Source organism: Erinaceus europaeus, chromosome 16, assembly GCF_950295315.1.
Source record: "Erinaceus europaeus chromosome 16, mEriEur2.1, whole genome shotgun sequence".
Taxonomy (NCBI): Eukaryota; Metazoa; Chordata; class Mammalia; order Eulipotyphla; family Erinaceidae; genus Erinaceus; species Erinaceus europaeus.
The window spans coordinates 57,636,752-57,645,563 of NC_080177.1; positions in this window are offsets into that span (position 1 = coordinate 57,636,752).

Genomic DNA, 8,812 nt, shown 5'->3' on the forward strand with positions numbered 1-8,812 from the left:
TCAATAAATGAGGTAAAATTTTATTATTGTAGAGGTGACATGTAACAGTCTCACATCTTAATGCATAAACATATTCTCTGTAACAGACATTTGTTTAATTTTTATTTAAGTTCTGCTATTATTCTCAACAGACCTATGTCCTCTAAGAAACTTGAACAGTCATACTTTTATCTCAAAGCATAATCTTTATGAATACAGCCCTATCCAGAATTAGTTTTCACCGATCTTTTCTAGAACTTTTAAAATATATAGTAAAGAAAGCAGAAAATAGCAAAAACAAGATTTAACTGTTTAAGAGAGGGAAATACAAAAAATATTCATATACATTGCTAAAGAACAATTTCCCAAATATCACAAGTTTGTTTAAATTCGGGAATTGATAATATTTCATATTTTTATAGACTATTGATCTGTAAGGGCATTTGTAGAATATAGTTGAAATTATGGCCTTAATTTAAACCTATTTCTGATTTTTTTTCCTCATCTGTAAAGAAGAGAGTGCTAGATCTAACTTGTAGAGATGAGTCAGGAAACACTTTAACTTTTCTGGGACTCAGTGTGTATAATAGATTAGTTATTTTCCATTACTTATTAGAATACAACATAAGATAGTTTAGTTTACAGTGCTTACAGTCAACAATCTCTAGTGATGCTTACCATCTGTTAGCAAAATATATAGAATCCTGCTTATTGAAACTACATATACCTACACTTAACATATATTAATAAGTGCATGCTTATCCACCCAATAAGAGACATTTGAAAAGGAAATATTAGATACACCTTTGCTTCTCAGGAACAGAATTTCATTTATATCTTCTCAATAGCACATTCTAGTAAAGCACTTTTGAATCTTACCTATAATGTTTAAAAACAAAAACATGATGTTTAAAAACATAAGTTTAAAAACATAATCAAAAAACAAACAAAAAAACTTTAGGATTAGCAAAATGTTAAAATTAGATAAATAGTGTTAGTTTTTTTATGATTTAAAATATAAACACTATTTTGATTTATTGCACCAAAGGGAAAGACTCAGAGGAAGGAGGACTGTGGGCTGGGATGGGAGGAGGGGAAGCTTTCAGATCCTGATTTTTTTAAAAAATTTAATTTGGGGGTTAGGCTGTTTTGCAGACATCTATAATGGCAATATGGGAAATTGTACCCATGTGCCAACAACTGTATTGTAAATTGTTAGTGTCCCAATAAAAATTTTATATATGCATAATATCAACTATATATCTATATATACATATATATCAACACATTCTTCATCCCCTTCTATATGTGATGTTCTCTGTTATTTTTTAAGTAGTGATAATGCTAAAAAAAAAAAAAAACTATGATACTCTCAACCTTTCTAATTTGTAAAGAAATAAATTGAACTCAGGAAATGTAATAGATTATCTGAGGTATACAAAGATGAGGTCTACAGGATTATCCTTCAAGCCTCTTTTACTAGATCAATATGCCTTATTTTAGGGCAGGGTAAATAGCATAGTGGTTATACAAAAAGTATCTCATGCCTGAACTCCAAAATCCTGGACTCAGCCTCCCACAATCCCCCACTCCCACCTCCTGCTCTGTACCACCATAAGCCAGAGCTGAGCAGTGCTTTAGTAAAAATTAAAATTAATTAATTAACTAACTAAATTTTTTAAACATTGTTTTTCCCTAGATTTTTAATTTTATTAAACCCTACAGTCACCAAGTTAGTGTTACTTCTTCCTGGGCTTCTCACCCTTTTTATTTTTATTTGTATGTTCAAGTTATCTTACTGCACAACCATATCTTCGAGGTAAGCAATTTTATCTTCTTAAATGTCAAAGATCATTTGAGTCAGGATATCTCAAGTAGCTGTCACATTACTTTGATTTCCTAAAGCTTATTTAACATTATATCTGAGGCACTGTGATATGATAAGATGTATATTGTTAAAGGGATCATAGAAGGGCAGCTGAATAGCTCATCTGGATAGTACACCTGTTTTGCCATACATGTGATCCAGGTTTGAACCCCACCACCACCACTACCACCACCAGTTTGCCTCTTTATCTCTCTTTCTGTGTGAAAAATTCAGCTCAGAATGGTGAAGACAAGCAAAAATAAATATTTATTAAGGCATTCTCTGTTCCAGTAGAAATAGTGTAGAGGATTCCTGTAGAAATGGTGCCAGAGGAAAAAGTTGTGAATTATCTTAATTGAATATGATAAACTAGACAAACACAATAGCAAGCACAGTGGGCAAGAATGAATTGGGTACATACAATCATTTCAAAAAATTCTTTACAAATAAGACTCTTAATGAACACAGAAAACTTACTAAACACAATTTTCATCTGAGACCAGGTTATTTTTTTTACTCCTCTTCTAACATCTGCTTGAGATAATATCTACTGTTGGGCAGAGACAGTTGCCCTGACCCTGACATATATCCAACACTCAAAGAAATCCCTTGGGTAGAATACAACTATTCGATGTTCTGGACAAAACAAGAATCATGAAGGTACTTTACAATGAATTTCTCCAGGGAACTTCTCCTCAAGAGTGATAGCTCTTCCATGTTTTAAAAATTATAACAATGAGAGAAGAAAAGTAATTATCAGGAGATTAAGTATTAAACATTAGGAGTTTTCATTATCTTTCATTTACCTTTTAAGAACTATATCTTCTGCAATCTTAGTCTCTAACTAGATCTTTATCATTAGGTTCAAGTCAAGTTTTAGTTCTGGTGTTAAGAAAAATCATATCCTGATTGAAGAAAGAAGAGAAAAAAGGGACATTTGGATGTTGTATTAGGCGTATATATGACTTGGAAAGGAAGAGAAGATGGAACCCTAAAAAAAACAAACAAATATAGACAGTTGTAGAAATAATAGTTAACCCATATCTGCAAACTTGGGAGGACTGCTGTAACTTACTATGGAGGGACTGCAGATCCAGACCACTGGTGGTGGGAACAGTAAGGAGTTGTAACTCTTTCATCTCGTAATTTTATAAATCAATATTAAATCACTAGAAAATAAAATAAAATAAATCACTAGGAAAAAACAAAAAAATTATATCTTGAACCTGTAATATATGGCCAAGAGAACTTTGTAAAGGTGGATTGCCTTAATGTCTATGCTAAGTAGATGGGCATGTGATCTCGGTCAAGTAGAGATTTGTCTCTGTATTCTCTATGAAAACCTGAGATTCTGACAGTTATGCAGTGAGTGTCACTTTACAAGGACATATCATGTATTTTTAAAAGGGCATTGGTCCTAATTTGTACATACACTGATTGTTGTTTTAATGTTTAAAATAGCCTTATTGAACCATTTATAGCATGTAAATAACTGCACATACTTAAAGCTTATCATTCTAAGATCAGCAGGAAACCTCACTTCAAAGAGCACCTGCAGCCCAGGTCCTAGTCCTTTGGTACATGTCATGGAAGTATGATGGCATTAGGGCTGGGGTGTGTTTTGTTCTGTTTGCATGTCTCTTTACATATATGTCAGAAATAATTGGCTCAGAGTTTTGCTAGTGTCCATAATCTGTTACTGCAATGACAAAATAAATTTAAAAAATAAACAGACTTTACCACTTATAACCCAGGAAATATTTCACAGTGGTGCATAAGACTTTTCCATTTAAGAAGTCCCAGGTTCAATCCCCAGTATCACCTATAGGCAGAATTCAGGGGTACTCTTGTAAAAATAAATAAAAACATAAATAAAGTTTAATATTTAACAAGTTTAAGCACAGATTCAACCAAAGCAGCATCCTTGAGTTACTCAATAATTCCTTTTCCCCATTATTTCATATTCCTTCTCACATAGAACTTCATTTTAAGCCATTTCTGTGATTAATAGTAGTTTATAAGATTGTAAGATTACAGGGTATAGTTCCACACTTCATTTACTACCAAAATTCTATGTTCTTGCCTTCCCAAGTATAACCACAGTCATTTACAGAAAGTCCAAGAGATAGTCTGTATGCTTCTTTTTTTTCAGGTTCATATCTATCAATTCTCCTGATTACACACATGAATTAAACCACCCAGATTTAATTTTCTTATCTATGGTTACTTCTGGCTGATTTATAGTTTCTTCTGGGCTCTTGTCTTCGTTCATTGGAGTAGCAGTTTTATTTGTTTTTGATCTACCCATTTTTTTGATTTATGTGTTTCTTTTATATATATATACTCTGTTGTTCCTCAGTTGTTGTGTCTTGAGTACAAGCAACACTGTACTAAATACCTTTATGACAATTGCACTCACCAACCTCAGGAATTACAGTAGCAACTGAAGCAAGTATTGAAGCAGTTTAATTGTTACCAGTTAGCCAAACAATTTCTCCAGTCCGTGAAAAAATAGTAACCAAATCCCAGTGAAGAAGAAAGAGAAAAGAAAGAAGGGATAGCAAGAATAGACAGTTATGCGAATCTACTATCCACTGTATATTCTAGGGGTAACAAGAGGGGAAAGGGAACTAGAGCAGAGATATACACATAGAGAGTCCACTCTGTGTCAGATTTCTTCCCCAAAATAATTCACAAATTCAGAAAGGCAAAGAAGAAGGAAGGAAGAAGTATATGACAAGATAAAAAAAAAAAAGAAAGAAAAAGAAAGAAGGGACAAGAAAAAAATGGAAAAGATAAGAAAAAGAGCTATAATTAAAGAGCAGTGAAAGGAAAGGTTTTTTTATTACTTTATTTTTAATTTAATTTAATTTAATTTAATTTTTTTGATTAGCTAGGAGGGGGAGGGAGGGGAGAGTCTGTAGAGGAGGTAGGATTAAGGAGACAAGTTCCTCCCACAATAGACAAGATGCCCACTACCCTAGCACTGAAATATATGCTAAGAGTTCATTCTGATCAACCTAAAGGGGGGGAAGATATATGCCTTTATATAATATTAATATAAAATAGAGCAGGGTAAAATAAAATAAAATAAAATAAAATAAAAACCCTGTCCCAGATTACCTCAAACCTTTTGATTAGAGGCAGCTGATTGTTAAGAATGAGAAAAAAAAAAAAAAAAAACCTCAGGACTAGACAAGGACAGCTGAAATAGACAGTTATGCAAATCTACTATCCACTGTATATTCTAGGGGTAGCTAAAGGAGGAAGGGAAGTTGAACAGAGACACTAGCAGTGAGAGTCCACACTGAGTCAGAATTCTTCCCCAAAATAATTCCCAAATGTGTATCAGTGAATTCAAAAAAGCACACTGTTTGGTGGTGTGGAGACTGGGGGCTGTGGCTTTGGAAGCTGTAGGATTAAGGAAGAAAGGATGACAAGAATGAGAAAAAGAAAAAAAAATAGAGAGAGAAAAAAAGAAAAAGATAAGAAAAAGAACAGTCATAAAAGAGCAGTGAAAGGAAAGGGTTTTTTTATCTATTTATTTTTAATTATTTAATTAGCTATGTGGGGTGAGGTGGGGGGCGTTGGCTACTTAGAAAGAAAAAAGGCCAGAGGTTTCAGAAGGGTATAGACTTAGAATGAATGATACTCCCTGGTGGGACAGGAATTTGGTAAAGAAAGAGGCTCCTAGCAGGGGAGCCTGCTAGGATCTGGTCCCCAGGGACTGGTTATGGGGGGCGGGGGGGGGGGGAAGGGGGAGGAGGTATGCTTAAAAATTAAAAGGAAACAAAAAATTTTCCCCTTTTTTCCTACTCTAATTCTTAACCCAAATTAAGTTATAGTCACCTCCTTGGTGTTACCACTAGGACCCCTTATTGACTGGCCTACTAAAGGCAGAAAATCCTACCGTTTCTAGGAGATGTGGTCAGAGCTCAAGCCACTGGAAGCTTCTCAGTCCGCCATCTTCCGGGAACCCCCCAGATTTAATTTTATCAGTAGTAATTTCAGGAATTGAAGGAAAAAAATCCCAGTCCTCTGCCAACACTTCATAGCTGAATAATGACACCATGAATGATTATTCCATTGTCACTGCTGTGAGCAATGACAATTTCAGCACAAGTAACTACATTCATTTCCCATTTCCATCTCACTGCTCAGCCCTGGATTGTTTGTTTGTTTGTTTGTTTGTTTTGGTCTTTATTTCTTCCCATCTGCTATAGATTTGCTTAAGCTCCAGTTACATAAAAGGAATGGCGAGGCTCAGAAAAAAAAGAAAAAGAAAAAATAGTATAGTATAGTATAAATATTTTTATATTTTATAGTATATAAAATAGGACTACTAACTATCTACAAAATGGAGACCCCCCAACTCTTTATCTGAACTATTTCAGCCTTTAGATTCATGATTAGTCAACAATTTGTTTGGCTCTATAGGTTAACTTTTTTCAGCCACCTGGTTCCAGACGCTAAGATGAGGCCAACCAGACTTCCCTGCCCAGACAATCCCACCAATGTGTCCTGGAGCCCCACTTCCCCAGAACCCCACCCCACTAGAGAAAGAGAGAGACAAGCTGGGAGTACAGACCAACCTGCCAATGTCCATGTTCAGCAGGAAAGCAATTCCAGAAGTCAGACCTTCCACCTTCTGCACCCCATAATGACCCTGGGACCATACTCCCAGATGGATAAAGAATAAGAAAGCTATCAGGGGAGGGTATGGGATACAGAGTTCTGATGGTAGAAATTGTGTGGAGTTGTACCCTCCTCTTATCCTATGGTTTTTGTCAGTGTTTCCTTCTTATAAATAAAAATTTAAAAATAAATAAATAAATAAATAAATAAAATGCTTATTAATACCTAAAAAAAAAAAAAAAAAAAGGAATGGTACTCAAAGAAATGGTCGGTCTTCCTTTCCTGTGCAGTCAAAGGGCTAGGGAACCAAACCTTCATTCATCTGTTCATTGCCAGCTATCCACCGAAGGCCTACTGTATGCCAGACATGACGTTCAGGACACAAAGAAGATGAAAGGTGTGCCCTGTCTGCAAGTCCAGTCAGGACACACATACACACAAGTCTACAGTGAGGTGAGTGAGGCAGTTGGTACTGAGTTGGAGGTACTATGGAAGACACCACTCAAGGGGACATGGAGACATGAACAAAAGCACCCAGTAGATAAGGCACAGCCTGGGCAGAGCATTACAGTGCTCAATGCTGTCAGAGAGCAGGGAGAACAGGACACAAATGGCCTTGGAGACTTCTCTAAAAAGCTGGGACATGAGGGTGAACAGTAAGACAGTAAGGTATAGTACAGCCCAGGAAACAAATGAAACTATTGTTAGATTAATAATCTTCTATTATAATAATTCTAAAACTGTGATACTCATAGAATTTCTATATTTGCAAGAAGAAACTGAACTCAGAAAATGTAAAATATTTCCTGAGACATACACTGAGCAAGGCTCATAGATAAGAGAATTCAAGTCTCCTCTCCCAGCTGGGCATGCTTTCGTTTTCTCTTCAGGTTATGATTTTTAGTCATTAAATCTTACAACAATAAAAGTGATGTTGCTTGTTGCTTTATTTATGACTTTATTTTATTATTTCTTATTTTTATATTACAGAATTACATGTTGACAGATGTTTGAATCCACACTATTCCCACCAGCAGAGTTCTGAATCTTCACTCTTTCCACAGCAATCCACCACAGTTCCCCTAAAGTTGTAGACATTGGCCAACCATCTTCTCTACAACTATCTGTCCACATTTATACATAGTTGCCCCTTCTTTTTCTGATTCAATCCTCTCTTCCCCTTTAAGCCATTCATAACATCGTGGCTACCTCCATATGTCCCTCTCCTTTTCCTTCTCTCTTTCTGGGTGCTGATGGAGCTGGAGTGAAGAGTCCTCTTATCTTCATCCTATCACTTCTCCCCCATACTGGAAGTATGGATCATGGTTGTTTATGGGGAGCAGAAGGTAGGAGTTCTGGCTTCTGTAGCTGCTTCTCCACTGAGCATGGGCACTGATAGGTCAATCCATCCCCCCAGCCTGTTTCTATCTTTCCCTAGTGGACCAGAGCTCTGGAGATGTGAGGGTCCAGGACACATTGGTGAGGTCATCTGCCCAGAGAAGTTGGGATGGAGTCATGGTAGCATCTGTAACTTGATGTCTGGAAGGTGGCATGACCTAAATTGAGACAAGATGGTTAATGAACAGGAACCAAAAATAGGATTAGACCAGGTGAGATTAGGAATTTTAGGGTAGAAGAAAGCTAGGGAAATAATTTTAGGCATGTTTTGGAGACATACAATTATGGTAGTTTTGCTTAAGTCTGGTAGCTAGCCTGAGGTTGGATAAGAATATTATCGAGTATGGATCGACCTGCCAAAGCCCATGTTCAGCGGGGAAGCAATTACAGAAGCCAGACCTACCACCTTCTGCACCCCATAATGACCCTCGGTCCATACTCCCAGAGGGATAAAGAATAGGAAAGCTATCAGGGAAGGGGATGGGATACGGAGTTCTGGTGGTGGGAATTGTATGGAGTTGTACCCCTCTTATCCTATGGCTTTTGTCAGTGTTTCCTTTTTATAAATAAAATTTTAAAAAATAGGACCTTAGATTTAGTAAAATTGAGAGAGGACAGAGAGACAGAGAGAGGTAAAGAAAGACAGACACCTGAGGAAAGATTTACCAGTGGTGAAGCAGGGCTGCAGGTGTCTCTCTGTCTCTCTCCCTCTCAATCCCTTCAATTTCTCTCTGTTCCATCAAATAAAAAAAAAGATAGATAGATGATAGATAGATAGATAGATAGATAGATAGATAGATAGATAGATAGATAGACACCTGCAAACCTGCTTCACTGCTCATGAAGTGGATACCCTGCAGGTAGGGAATGGGATCTTGAACCTGGTCTTTACGCTTGATTGCACCACTGCCCAAACCCCATAAACTGTATTAT